Here is a 16,418-nt window from a genome sequence, read left to right as displayed (position 1 = left end):
TAAATAAAAGATGAAAAAAATATAGATATGAAAATGGAACACCGGAAGTAACTGATCCTCAGACCTGACATTGAAATTTAATGTAAGAACTTACCCTTTTCTCTCCACAACGAACTCAGTTAGCTGCTTTTTTAGATTACAAACTCATGTTATCATCTTAAGTTGGACAACCCCGAAGTTGAACACATCACTTTTTTCTGTTAGCCTTCCTAAAGTGTAATAACTGTAACAGAAAAAAAAAGTGAATTAAGACATAAGCATGATATTTCTAATTAAATCATAGTTACTCTTGATACCTCACATTCAGTTAACCAGAGAGTTGGTAACTTAAGTAGCAAATTGTAGCTTTGATAACATTTTGCCACCCTTGTTCAATAATAAAAGGATGTACTAGGAGGAGCAAAACTTATGCCATGACTTTTAGTGCTTTGAACTGTTCCCCAAATTATAAATTATTAAATTAAAAATACATGGAATTGTTTAGCAAAATAAATTAAATTATGAAATCTCTGTGTTCCCTTAAAGTACTACTTTATGACGAACCTTTTGCTTGTACTCACAAGCCTGTGCTACAATTCTTACAATGGAGATTATGTTATCATATAAATAATGATGCCCATTACAATCAAGATTTAGTATCAAATTTAATCCCATACCAACTGTACCAGGTAGTAAGCATCTATATAGCACGGCAACACTACACTCCCACATTTTAAAAGGTGGCCAAACTGATTTAACATCAATATAAATCAGCTACATACCAGCTATACCCAATATCATCTCCCTCATTGCGGCCATTGCGCTCTGCCTCTTCCCTCTCTAGGGAACTCCTCTCCTTTTTAATGCAACCCCATGCTTGAGACAATTAACAAATGATACTAAACAGGTTCTCCGCCGGATGTCGAGCCTGGGAAAAAAATATTCTCCACTTACATGTTCATAGATACATTACATACACTAAATATTACAATTTTTAAACACTTTATCAATGATTGGTGAGACACGTGTTGGTTACAACTCAATTTATTGATCATTATAGTCCTCACAATAACAGTTAATGTAATAGTGAATCAGGTTCATTTGGATCTTATGCCTAAAAATATTTACTTTATTAAGTCGAGAAAAATCTTAAATACTGGCATATTAAGTGATGAAATCAAACCATAGCAAACTCAAAACCTAATATTTGAAGTTGACAATTAAAAATCCAAACATAAAGCAAACTGATAGAGAGCCTATTATAAGTACTAAATCCTCATATTATAGTTAGTTCTTTATCACACACCAATCAATTTCACATAAATAAAATAAAAAAAAAAACCAATCAATTGACAATGTTAAAGATTCAACTTAAAATTTTAAAACCTAGGAAGAGAGAAAGATAGATAGATATATAGATAGATAATTAGATAGAGATAAAGATAAAGAGAGAGAGAGAGAGGGGGGGGGAAAAGAGAGAGCACGAGAGAGAGAGGGATACAGTGGGAGAGAGATAGAAAGAGAAGGGAGAGGGAGAGGGGGGAGAGAGGGAGAGAGAGAGAGAGAGAGAGAGAGGAGAGCACCTTCTTTTTGACTTTCTAGTTGAGGTTTTTGATGTAAATAGTTTGATTGGAAGGAATGTCTCCGGTAAGCATAGCTGCTAATGCTAATAGAGCAAGTGAATCAGTGTGTGCTCGCTTGAAAGAAGACGAAAGAGGTGAATCGCAGCAGACGATTGGTGAACTTTAGGAGCCCTAATTTATAATTCATGTCTCTACAGTTTGGGTCATGTACTTAAGTTAGCTCCACCCAACCGAAACATTATATGGCTTCATTTCATAACAGGCCCTTCTCTTCCCATCCTTTTATTATTTTTAGATTTTTTTTAATTTTCAAAATTTATAATTTTACAAAAATTAATAATATGATTTAAAATTATATAAAATATATGTCTAAATATGTTTAATTAAATAAAATACTATATTTTATATTTTGAATAAATGATTAAAATTTTAAAGTTATTGTATTTATTTTGATAATATATCTATTTTTTAATCTCAAAAATAATTTAACGTAATGAAACGCTTAAACGAAAAACCTATATTTTGATTAAAAAATATTTTTAAATTTTTTTTTAATTTTCAAAATTTATAATTTTACAAAAATTTAAAATACGATTTAAACTTATATAATATGTATGTCTAAATATGTTAAATTAAATAAAATATTACATTTTATATTTTAAGGAAATAAATGACTAAAATGTTAAAGTTATTGTATTTGCTTTGATAATATATCTATTTTTATAATCTCAGAAATAATTTAATATAATGCAACACTTAAACGTGGTGTTGCACGTCACAATACTAATAATTTTACCAAAACAGTATATTTCTGTTAAATGCAATGATTTTTGACTAGTGTTGGAGAAGATTAAGCAAAACCATACCTAACAGAACGTTTTTCTTGCAACACTTAAAAAAAGCATAGCATTTCAGCACTTATGGCGTAGTACTACATAAATAAAAGTACATGCTTCAAGTTAATTCTACGGCCACACATAAACATATTTAAAAAGTACCACATATGCTTCTAATATCTCAAAAGATTTCTTTATAACTACGATATGCAGGATCAAGGACTGGAATTGCTTGCTCCAGTTGCATCACTTGGTGGCTGCTTGCTCAGCCCTTCAATATAAATATGCAGCTCCGGATTCTTTTCCGCCAACTTGGACATCATCGCCTTGATACTGTCTCGAAGCTCTCGGACCTCTCGAACATTCCGATCCATTTTCTCTTCCATCTTCTACTCAACTTCATCCCTGATCTTTTCAGTTAAACTTAACAAGTACTGATCTGAGATAGCTGATGCACGTGATGTGGAGTTACCCTTTGGCTCCTTTTTTTAAATAAGTCTCCCTACTAAATAAGAGCGGCTGTGTTCCTTACCACCATGGAAAAATTCGTTAGCAGCATCAATATCATCCTGCAATAAGGAAAGTTAAAACAATAATATATAAAAATTGTAGCAAATATTTTTAAGTACTGAAAATTAAATATATTCTCATTTGGCAACTTACAATTTTCTTTTCAATCACATCAGCATCTGATATTGGTACCACTAGTTCATCAGGTTTAGCAAGGAGCTCCCTCCCAATTTCCTTGCATATATGAGAAATTATTTGATTTTAAAATGGTGGAAATTTTAATAAATCGCGGAAACAACTATTGACAGGAAATTGATACAAATTATTAATAGATACAAATTATTTATCGGCTTCAAATATTGACATATCTAAATTACCATTGATCTAGTCTAACCAACATATATACAACCTTCTATATTGACTTATCATAATCATCGAAAAAGTTCACAGCAATCGAAATTATTACTAGCATAAGATCTACATTAACTGATCCAGTAGTGAAATAAATATTTTGACTTACCATTTTATGGCAGACTTGGGCGAAACTCCTAGGCCTAGCAGTATGTGTTTCTGTTATCTTGTTTCGTGCATCTGTATTTTTTCTGGCCATTTCCTATATATGACACAATAACAAATTTAATCGGGTGATTTGATTAATTACATGAAATATCTAAGAAAAGATCTTGTAAGTATCAGGAATGTGATGATAGAGGTTGGATGAATAGATTTGTTACCTGGACTTTTTCATCACCCCAATCATTTAAAAGTATCTTAAAATCTTTCAAAGGAACCTCTCAAGGTCTGTTTTGCAGTCTTAACTCATCAATATCATACTTACTTTAATGATCTTTCTTGATGGAAGCTTTATACCCCCTAAACTCATCACACATCGTTGTCATTACATATTGATACCCCTCTTCAGAAATGGTGTACTTGTCCTAAACACGAAACAAATCAAGTATATTTCAAATACCAATCAACAGGAAAATAATTGATTTAATTTAAAAAAAAAACATAATCCCTAATTAAAAGTTACTCCTAAAATAAAACTATCCTTTCTTATCAATATCAGATATGCAGATTATATATTCTTGATTCACGGGCATATATAATTTCTAGCCAGACACTATTTTGGTTGTTCATCTTAATCTTAACATATATATAAACAAAAAACACAAATAATATTTATATCGGCCATTTATGAATTTTTGAATTTTATTTTCAACCTTCTTAGTTATTTAATAGATACAAATTATTTTAATTGGGGTTCATCTACCCTATCTTACATAAATTTATTTTTATCTTATATTACCCATGTTACTAAATTTTAAACCATCATTGAATAATTAAGATAGTCCCAACTCATTTGAATTATAATAATTTTGTTTCAATCCCCCAACACCAAAATAGTTCCTCTCTTTAATTTTCACTTTTATTTGGAGGAAACCCAAAGACCAAAAATGGTGTACACGCATAATAACATATCATAATCATCGAAAAAGTTCACATTAATCGGCAAGTATAATAAATATATGATATAATAATTTACCTTGACATATTGCCATAAGATGTCTTTATCAGGAACTTCAGTCTAACTACGACATGTTAGAGAAAAAAAATCCCTTACCGTTGTTCCCAAAAAATTGTTGAACTCAGATAGAAAGAGATCATCATCTGATATTGGTTGGCCCAGCTTTGACAGTATGATCTCTCTCTTCTCACCTCGTGTATGGACATGATTCATTTTTTACTTCCCTCGAGTCTTTCTAATTTTTTTTGCATGTGCATCTGCTAAAAATTAAGTAAATTGTAAACATACAATTAACTACCATGGCGTACATACGAAATATGAAGCACTTCATATATTTCGAAATATAAAGCACTTCATATTACCCTGACATTCGACAAGTGATGATGACAGTGGTCATATCCGTCGCCCAAAGCCTTAGCAATATCTTTGATCCCTTTCTCGACCTCTAACTTTAACGTATCATTATTAGAAAGAGTTCCCTTATGCGCTTCACGAAGGTCGAAAAGTTCTGGATCTAGTGTATCTCCCCTTTTCCTCTCCTCATCATGGAGTGCGGCCTCAAGCTCTCTCACCCTGCCATTACTCGCTTTCATCGTGGTACCCAACTCACCAACCTGCGTCAAGTAATCAGAGTTACTCCCAACAAGTTACCCAGCAAGTTTCTCCATCTCTTTGTAAGCAACCTCCAACTTCTTCTTCTCCCCTTTCAGCTACTCCACCTTGACCCCCCAACTTCAATCGGGCCTCGCCATCAGTATCATCCATAAACTTCTCTAAGATAAGAGTCAAATCATCCAAAAACTGTGAACATAAACTGAGAAAGTCAAAAAAGGAAATATATGCCATGCCAATACATAAAAAAAAGAAACAAAATAATAGTGGTAAAAATAGACAAGAAGGATCTTACATGCCCTACTCGCCCTTTACACCTTTCCACAAGGTCGTTGCGACTCCTCGAGCCATAGGCGACAGAATCTTGAGAAAGATGAAAAAATATTAAAAGCCTGAAGGGGGACAACATTACCACCCGTCCAACACTCTGTCGGCTGAATTTCCACACGAACAACCTCCCTTGGCACATGAGAATCCACTGTATTAGTCATAATAGCACGATTCCCTACTGAAGTCAAGGTCTTGTTGCCATTACCCACACCAACATCACCTAACCCCAACGCATCCCCCCTGAGATCCACAGTTTCACGACGATATCTTTTGCGAGGATTGGAACCGATGAGATCAACATCCGACACAATCTTGCCCTGATCCTCTGCTACCTTATTCCCCTTATCATCCAACAGCTCTATCGAGACATAATGCTCAACCTTCGACAGACCAGGCTTGGCCACATCGACAACTCCCTTCGACGCTCGTTGCACGAGAAGCATCATCGCCTTATCCATCTCTTCTCGAACACCGTTGTTCAAAATTTTCTTTAATGAAGCCTCATCCACTGCAAAAAGAAGAGCAATAAAAGAGTCGGTTAATCTTTAATATAACAAAAAAATAAAATAAAAATAAAAATCATATCATATACACAATTAAAAACTATCAAATTCATTCCCCTTACAGTCACGCATCTCCAAAAACCTAAGATCTTTTAACTGTAAATGGGTATATATCGACCTCGACCCATGTAACTCATCCAGATAGCTCGTAGCATACTTATCTATATTGTTCAAATAATTTATAGTACCCTGGATATCCTTCCTACTCAGTCTCACGAACACCAAATCCGGGCCACCAACATATAACCACTTGGCATGGTATTCAAAGACCTCACACTCACAATTTTCATTCCCTTGTGAAGGGTATCAAAGTAAACATGTCCTTTGTGGTAACGAACCCCGTATATCGAGAAAATTAACTTTATCGACGAAATCATATTCTTGTCACAACACAAGGCGACAAAGAAACTAAGTTTAGCAACAGAGTTGGTTTCCAGTTGGCCAACCCCACATCCTCTGGCCTCGTACATCGCCAAATTGAAGGGATGCATCGGTAGCCGAAGCCCAAAATGAAATAAGATCATCAGGATACCATGCATCCTGAATTTGATCATCATCCAAACATGGTCGTTAGCAATCAGAATACGATATCGATATTCATTGTCTAAATCGACATACATCTTTTATTTTCTTAAAAGGAAATCCTTATTTATGTAGGGACTCAGATAGTTGAGACTTGGCTTATCCAAGAATTCTTCTCTTCCCACATGGAAACTTTCCTCTTGAATCTGGTTTCTAAGCGTCACAGTGTGAGGGCTCAAAGGAGGTGTAGGATGTGGACATCGGGGATTCCCTTCAAAAATTTATCTTCCTCCAAGAAGTCAAAGGAGCGACACTGATCCAAGTCAGGATTCTCCAGCTCGTTTAAGTTCAAAGAAGATTCTTGAATGCCAAGAGGCCTTTTACCAGGATCACGGTTGGAAATAGTGCGTATAGAAGAAATTACCTTACTCCCTCCATCGTAATCTTAATTTTACTTAAGATATTACAAAAACAAGAACTTACTCCATCCATCATAATTTTTTAGTACAATTGGGCCTAGTGGACCTTTTTCTATATATATTTATCTATTCTAATTATTATAAATGGGCCCTTTGGGTCCTCTTCTAATTCTTAATCCAACAATAATCTATTTATTATATATATAATACAACAACAGGGGGTTTGATGAGTAATTTAATTAATATGACGATTATAACCCTACATTAATGTCTATATAATATTTAACTTCATCATTCATTTATTAAAAGTTATTAATTGTTGTATAATAAATATGTGCATACATATATACATACATACATATAATAAATATATATATATAAATAAATTAATACATGTATGCATGCATGCATACATACATACATATATACATACATACATACATACACACATAAACACATACACACACATACATATATACATACATACATGCATACATGCATGCATGCATACATACATACACGCACATACACATACATACATATACACATAGATATACTAATATATTCTTATTTGTTATTAATTTAACATCGTTCTCCAATACAATGAAATGACCAAATATTATATTTAATTATATGAAATAAAAAAATATTTATACACATATGTACATTTTATACTTCATTATTAATAATTATGTGACATATATCATATACTCCCACCTTCCCATAGGTTGTTAAGACCGTTAAGGGGTTTGTTGAGCAAATTAATTCATATGACAAATATACCCCTACATTAATATCTATATAATAGTTAATTCACCTTGTCACTCATTTATTAAAAATTATCAATTATTGTATAATTAATATATGCATACATACATATATATAATAAATATATACATATATATAAATTAATACACGGGCATACACTCACATATATACTCATACATTCTTATTTATCATCAATATAACTTCGTCCTCCAACATAATGAAATGGCGAAATATTATATTAAATTTAATGAAATAAAAATTAAATTAAATTATTTATACATATATCTATGATTTATATTTCGCTATTAATCATTCTATGACATATATTATATACTCCATCTGTCATAATTTATTACTTTCTGCAAATGCACCATTGCAAACATACCTCAATCACTTCTACTCATATGTACTCATATGCATAAACTAATAAATTATTCTTATTAGGTAACAATATAAATTTATCATCAGCAAATACAGCGAAAACAATTTTAATTAGCACCATATAGAGTATGTTGGTGAACTGCACGGGGTACAGAGCTAGTTCTATAAAATACTTACTCGGTGTGTTTCCTGTCATTGATTGTTTATCAGCATCGTAAGAGCGAGCGGTGATGTTTAAAGTCACAGGGGTAACAGGTGTATTAACTGAACACAGTTTAAGGAAGCTTTGTAAGCTAAACAACATTTTTAAAACAGTGATAAAGCCAAATAACAATTTTCTCCTGAAGATGAGAAATGTTCAAATTCCAGAAATTGGAGATTGTTGTGAGGTGGATGTCCCCCCTATTGACATTGATGATGTTGTTCTCTTTTTCATCAAAGACTTTACTCGTGCTCCTTCTCGCCATTCTTTTAGGTTTGTTATCTAGAGTTCGAAACTTTCAACAAATGTTAATGTAATAATTTCAAAAAAGACTGATGAATTACTAAGCAAATAATATTGCTTCTGCATAAAGGACCTAGCATCAGATCTTCAGAAGAGAAAAAACGCTAATCTTGGTCTTGTTCTTTGTTCTGCAAAAAAAATGAAGAAACTTATTATGTTAGTAACACCGTTATGCTCATAAATAAAACTACAAAAGATTAAGGAAGTGCTACGAAATAGCTTACAGCTGCCATCTTGAAATCTTGATGAAAACATTCTCTGATTGGAAGTGAATACGGCGTATGCGGAGTGAAGTTGTTGAAACTAATCTTGTTGCATCCAATTATTTTTTCGTTGTCTGTAAAGTTAAACAAATCTCTAATGTCTAATTTGAAAATTTAAAATTGATAGGTTAGGTTTTCATTTCTCTTTTGGCATGCTGTGTCTGCTATACTTGAAGATATGAGGGTCGACGATTTTTAAAAGATTGGTTATATAATCTATATCAATACTGCAAATGGTTTGTTTAGTAGTTCATGCAGTGATTCAGCAGCAGTTGAGTACATTCCTTTGCACACATGCCCATGTCAGAAGGGTTTCCAATAGGTAATGCAGCAAGGCCTAGCTGGAAGTGAGGTTATTTTGTAAATATCGAAACTCTCAGTAGCAATCCAGATGCGAAAAATGAAATGTTATTGTTCAAAACAGGCTTCGGCAACTATTATATAGAAGAATAGATAAAGAAGTTGTAGGACATTGTCATGGTGTATTTTTCTTTCTTTTTTGACTGATTTTCCGTTGTGTATTAGTTACGGTAAAAGTAAAAATAACACTTGAAAATCGGATTGAGATTTAAAAAAATCGATAAATTTAAATACACAATTGGGTCAGTGAGGCTTGGACCTCCGACTAATATCTGCTAGGATACAATATTAGAAATGGGTTACTACTTTTCTATAGTAATAATACTAAGAGCATATGCACCCCTCAACTTCATCAATTCATCAATTCATCTATTCAATCGATAGAGTTGATTACTATTCATGCTAGAATCACTTTTTTCCTTAATTTTTATACACCCACATGACTCCATCAATCCATCAATCCATCAATTGCTATTCATCAAATAAATAATTATATTATGGGTTAAGTTCTATGGAGACCACTTTTTTTTGGAGACCTTGGAGACCACTTGTGTCCTGCAAGTTAAATGTTGCATAAAAACATTGCAAAACATATTATTTTGTGAATCATGCTCTACAAAGATATTTATTTTATTCAAAATCTTGAATATCATATATGTACTGCATGTAAAAGATTACAAAAATACCTTATTCTCCAAAACATGTTAAGTTTACAGAACATTTTTTCAGCTTGCAGAACATACACATTCTACTTATTAACCTTAAATAATCTTCAATAATTTTAATGAATTAGTGATACTCGTAGAACATACTTCACAAAATAATAAATTTTATAGTGTTTTGATTGCAGAACATATGTGGTCTCCAAGGTCTCCGATTAAAAAGTGGTCTTCATAGAACTTTTCTCATTATATTATATATCATAAATTTAATGAATTTGTGGAAGAAGATTTTGTTGATCCGGTTGAAGAAGATTTAATGAATCCATTAGCATCACAGGTTTATGATGGGCCAATAGATAGTAATGGAGTTTGAATTCCTTTTGCACCAGTACAGAGAAATGAAAGAAATCAACAAGCATTTTGGGATTGTATCGAGAACTTGGAATCAGTTTATATTCATACAATGCTTCAAAATGATTTGGTGGAGCATAACTAGGCAATGGAAGCTAATCAGTAGTTGTCAATTTATTATCTCTTGAAATGTACGATTTGACAATTTATAATAAGTTTATTTTATTGAATTCAAAAGTAGTAAACATGGTTATAATTAGAAAACATGGAACATAATTAATTTAAAAACATAATAGCTAAATCTAATCATAAAAATCATCATCAAAGCGAGGAACATAAGCACTGCCAGTAGTAGTCTCATTCACTTGTTTCATGATCTCAGCATTCTTTCTTTTAAACCATTTTTTTGTATTAGGGGTCATTTGGCTAGTATCTATTGTCATGATCTTAGTTTGCTCCCTTAATTCTTCAATAACCTCATGTTTTTCCAATCTTTCTTCTTTCCGTTCCTCTAGTAAATCAAGTCTTGCCTATCTTGCTTCTTTTTGTTTCTCAAGTTCTAACATCTTCCTCGACATTTGAAGGGTTTCCTCATCTCTTTTGATATTGGCCTCCACTAATTATTTTTTATGACATTGCATACTATTGAAAATAGCCATAAACATCTCTTCTTTTTCGGTCATATGTTGTTTTCCTTTCTTTTTGCATGTTTGGACGCCTTTACTCCCATCGGTCTAAGTGGACTGGAAGGACTTTAGGTTTCTTGATTAGACTCTAGAGTTGTAAAACCTTCTTCATCAACACAATCATCACTATTCAAATTCATTAATGATTTCGTTTGTGTTGTAAAATTTTATTGAAATAGTGGAGAAGTAGTGGGAACATCCACAAATTGAGGATGTGTTGCAACTGCTTTATAACATTCCAATTTGTCAAATGTCTTATTCATTTCCTTAAAATATAATCCTTGAGCCTGAGTTATCTGAAAAAATAAAAAAAAATTGGATACTAAGTTATCACAAATAAAAAAAGTATTGAAATATATATATATATATACCTCATCTACCAAATTGGTTCCTCTTGCACTATATCTACTAGCTTGATTTTTTGTACATTGCCATTTTTTAGTGCTCTCTTCAATGGTGCCCAATGCGTGTCTAGAGCAATTTTGGAACGAGGTTTGGAACGAGGATTCTCTGAAGTGCCACACCAAATTTTTGCATAATCCTCGTGAATTCGCCCCCATAAATTATTCCTGTTTGAATAGCGACCGGTGATCGGATCAACAGATTGTCGAGCCCACGAAACACATAATTGTAATTCTTCGGAAGGAAGCCAATTAGTGCCCATTTTCTTAACTATAAATATGGAAAAATCACAAAATATGTAGAAAAAATATGAGTGAAAAAGTTGATAATAGAAATAATACTTGAAGTTGCTATTTATAAGCAAAAAAAGAATGTTGGAATTGATTTTTTATAGCGGTTGGCACACATGACCGTTGCTTGACTAATAAAACTACATTTTTTCTTCATGTAACATGTGGGGTCCAGCAACCAATGGCCATTAATCAGTCCATTAATAATCAATTGCCTCCTTGCTGAATTGATGCTCCATTTGATGGAGTAATAAAAGGCACGTTGCATGCCACTTTTTTGAGTGACCATCAATTCAGTTGCTGAATCAATTTTTTTTCACTCCCGGTGCATATGCTCTAAACTATAAGATTTTGTACTTCCAAAGGAGGAAAGAAATTGGTCCAGATATGGTGTGTGCATCTTCTAGACTGATGTTGTGTAAGCATTTTGTAGGGCTTAATTGTGTGCGTACATAACATTAGTATGATTAAGTTGTTTTGGGATTACTTATCTTATAAATTTTATTAATAATGTTGTTCTGTTTTGTTGGAGATATAGAAATGATAAGTTGTGAGCACGAAATAAAGGACTTTAATAAGTAAGAGTGAAAAATTATTGAGTGTGTCTAAATTGTATGATGCGGTTTGCAAAGAAAATGAGATCTAAATGCATTGCTTGGAATTATTAAAATTTCTTAGTATAAACTCAACAGTTAACATCTAGATGTTTTCCCCCAACAAAAAAAAGGTCAGCATCGGGATTGATTATCTTTTGCTATGATAGGTTTAGTGGGTCAAAGGGCTTAAGAAAAAAATTAAATTTTCATTGGGCGATTGTATCCTATTATATTATGCTTCTCTGAAATTCTCACCCACCATTAATTAAACTTCAATATTGTGTGTGATATCTTAACTTGGTTTTACATTTGATGTTATTTCAATAACAGGCGGAGAGTTACATGAAAACTCTAACGGACAAGACCGTCACTCTTGAAGTTGGAGATTCGAAAACTGTTGAAGAGAAAATTCAGGATAGAGAAGCCATCCTCGCAGCTCTACAAAGACTTATTTTTGCTGGTCAAGTGCTCCAGGATGGCCCGATCCCAGCCGATTACAGCATCCAGAAGGACTCCACCCTTCATTTGGTTTTCCGTCAACTTGGTGGCATGCAAATATTTGTAAAGACCCTTGTTGGCAAAACTATCACCCTTGAAATAGAAAGCTCCGATACCATTAATAAAGTCAAAGTTAAGATTCAGGGAAACGAAGGTATTCCTCCAGACCAGCAAAGACTCATTTTTGCTGGCAAGCAACTCGAGGATGGTCGTAAGCTTGCAGACTATAACATCTAGAAGGAATCAACCCTTCACTTGGTGCTCTAGCTAATAGGCCATAAATAATTAGGTCCAAAAGAACATTATAAAAGCCCAAAGAAAGGGCACCCCAGGCCCAAAATGGCGTGGTCCCGGGGACACATGGAAGGTACTCAAAAGGTCAACCATCCCATGTTGACAGAAATGGAACAATAACTTCCCAGCCGTCCATGTGTGTCAATCTCAAGGCACCCCAGCTACAAAAGGACAGTCGGGCCCCACTAGTAATCTAAACCATCCAATCATTCACCAACCAAGAATCATCAAAGTCTAGGATGAAGAGGTACAAACCCCTAAAACCCTAAGATTGGGAGCCTATAAAAGGCCCCAAAAAAGGGGTATTAGGGTTTGAAAAATATTTACCTGCTTTCTACACATATACACACACCACTGCATATATATTTGAATAGCTCTTTCTTCCTTCTTCTTCTCCTTCAAGAAACCTCATTCTTATTCTCACACCGAAGTTTCTGCGGGGACACGACCCCTCTTTTGGTTCTGTTTTGCAGAAGCCCCCACACAGCAGCTTAACCACACAACTTCTGCCATGTGTACTGAACTCGAGCTCGTGGAGAGTGAGGAGAAGATCGGGGAAGAAACAGAGTTATCATTGGTGCTAGAAGGAGGGCCGAACCTCCGAATCGATGGTGTCACTCACAGCCGTGCCGTTCCACCCCAGAATACAGAAAGCTTTACACCCAGTAAGGCTAACACCCATACTCTCTCTTAAATTTGTTTTTCGTACCGTTCATCCCTTAAAACCATACATATCATTGTATTTATGGTATATTTCCCTATTTTACCCTGAAAATGATTACGAGGAAGAGCAAGACGACAGTTTTCGGGTCAGTCCTTCCCACTGTCATCCCCGCCAGATATGGGGAAATGGAAGAAATAGAAGAGGAGCCCCCCATAACTCGTGCTTTGTCACAACAACTCCATCCAGGAGACCAGATGATAACTATTGGGAGAGTAGCCCATAAGTATGCTGAGACGTCCACAAACCCTTGGGCCAGTATGACCCCGGAGCAGATTCAAACAGCTGTGAGCTTATGGAAAGAAAAGAACCACCATGAACCTGAAACCCATCTAAAAGATCAGGAAAAGCATTTCGGGGAATCTCGTGGATTAGTCCTGGACTGAATCGCCAAGAACCTAAAGAGGCCGCCTGAGGATGCTCGGGATGAAATCAAAAGAGCCTCGCTCCGGGACCGGATCTGAAAGGAAGAAGGAGCCAATGTTAAGGCTATCATTGAAAATAGAATCCAGGAAGAGGAGGCGAAGCTGAAAAAAAGACACGCAGAGTTCATGACTACTTAGACTCCGAGCCTGAAAATGAGTCCAAACAAGAGCAGATAGCCCGGGCTCTCCGGGACCTCAAGAGGAGAGTCGAGAAAGACATGGAACCTCCACCTGGTTTTTTGTGAAGGCTATGTCAAGGACCTGATTCACAGAGAGCCCTAGAGCCTTGCCGCGGCCTATGCGCTAGCCTCAAAATTCATCAAGGAAAATGACTTCCTAAAGTCGATGAAAATGAATAGGAGAATCCACGATAAAGACGAGTCCCTGGAGAGGCGCACATCGTACAAGAGAGAGAGAAGGTTCAAGGTAGATAGACAAAACAACTATATCCAACAGTCTCGGGGAACCCCACCCCGGGGCGATTATTCAGCTCCAGAAAAGAACCAAAGAAAGCCATGAAGCAAGAGAAACCTCAAACTCGATCCCGAATGGACCCCCTCAACCATTCCCGGGTAGACATTCTAAGAGAAGTCAAAGCAAACATTTCTACTATCCTCCAAAGCTCCTGCTCGCTCCTCCGGAGAACAGAGTAAGAGACAAGCATTGTGGATACCATGAAGAACACAGACACACCACGGAAAACTGCTTCTCATTTAAATTTTTTATTGAGGACCAGATTAAAAAGGGAAACATGAACCAATACTTGTAGAGGAAGCCAATATAACAAGGACAAAGCCCCTGGGAGTGGGAAACACGTAGTGAACGTGGTACTGGAAGGCACTTCCACACCACCCCGGAGTCTAGATATGGACAACAATGACATGATGATCCAGCCCTATGAAGATGAGGCAATTTCCTTCTCGTACGCTAATTACGAGGGGTTGGATCCGGGGCACAATCAAGCATTGGTGGTGAGCCTGGACATGGAAGATAATGAGATGAAGAGGATCCTGATTGACAACGGATAATCTGCTAACATCGTCTTCGAGCACACCCTCAACAGGATGCAGCTAGGTCCGCATGGATCCCTTCCTGGAAGACCCTTTCTATGGTTTTGGGAATACCATGATCCCGATCCGTTGACAAATTTATCTCCCTGTCACATTTGGAATAGCGCCCCGACATGTATCCCATATCATGAAATTTTATGTCATGAGTGGAGCTTCTTCTTACAACATGATTCTAGGAAGGCCTTCCATCACCAATCTTCCGGCCATTCCCTTCACCTTACACCTTTAACTTAAGTTTCCTACCCCGAGTGGGATTGGAGAAATAAAGGGATACAGAGATATGGCGAGCGGATATTACGGGAAGGCTCTTATCATGGCCGAAACTGAACCCGAGAACAAAAAGAAGGAAATGTCCTTTCCTAAGGGGCAGAGCCGCAAGAAGCACCGTGAGCACCTGAGCAATAAGAAAAAGATGGATATAAATGTCACTGAAGACTCGGGCTACAACATAACCAACGCAGATGCCTGCATTCAGAAATTTTTGCAAGTCAAGTAAAATACCAAGGTCGAGCCCGCTAACCAAATAATGGAAATTGAGTTGGATCCCGTGAACCACACTTGGAAGTTAAAAATTGGAAAAGGACTCGGAACCACCTATCAGAAGGAACTGATCGAGCTATTAAAGGATTATGCTGACGTATTCGCGTGGAGTCCAGAGGATATGCCTGAAATCGACGAGTCTGTGGCCATGCACAGTTTGGACATAGATCCCAAAAAAGCCCATCAAGCAAAAAAGAAGGAATTTTTCCCTAGAACGATATTGGGAAATCGACGAAGAAGTAAAGAAGCTCCTGAAGGCATACATCATTTACGAGATAAAGTACCCAGACTGGGTAGCCAATGTGGTGCTGATCAAGAAACCAGGCGGCAAATGAAGGATGTGCGTCGACTACACAAGTCTAAACTATACCTGCCCCAAGGACTCCTACCCTTTCCCCAACATCGACCAGTTGATCGATGCAACTTCGGTACATGTAATGCTGAGTTTCACGGACGCTTTTTCTGGCTACAACCAAGTCAAAATGGAACCCAAGTGTAATAACCCCAATTTTTTGGGAAATTTTGAAACCCTTATGAATAGTGTTTTTGCTGAATGAGAAAACTTTTCATGCCACACTATGTAGGGGTTCTGATATGGATATTCTGAGATTTTATTAGTACTTTATATGGGATATAAGTGTATGTAAAGATCGTCAGAATCCAAATCCGAACACTTTGATTTTTCCCGGAAATCCAATAGATACGGAGAGAATTGAGTATA

The 16,418-nt window shown here is 35.6% G+C and overlaps 1 pseudogene; it reads left to right on the top strand.

The window, feature by feature from the left end:
- The first annotated feature begins 12,170 nt into the window (after window positions 1–12,170).
- The window catches only part of LOC141685384 (polyubiquitin-like), a 53,889-nt pseudogene continuing 49,641 nt past the window's right edge, over window positions 12,171–16,418 (top strand).

The sequence above is a fragment of the Apium graveolens genome, chromosome 9 (genome assembly GCF_009905375.1).
Source record: "Apium graveolens cultivar Ventura chromosome 9, ASM990537v1, whole genome shotgun sequence".
NCBI classification, from domain to species: domain Eukaryota; kingdom Viridiplantae; phylum Streptophyta; class Magnoliopsida; order Apiales; family Apiaceae; genus Apium; species Apium graveolens.
Note: the sequence above shows the minus strand (reverse complement) of the source record. Positions and strands in the feature narration are given on the sequence as shown.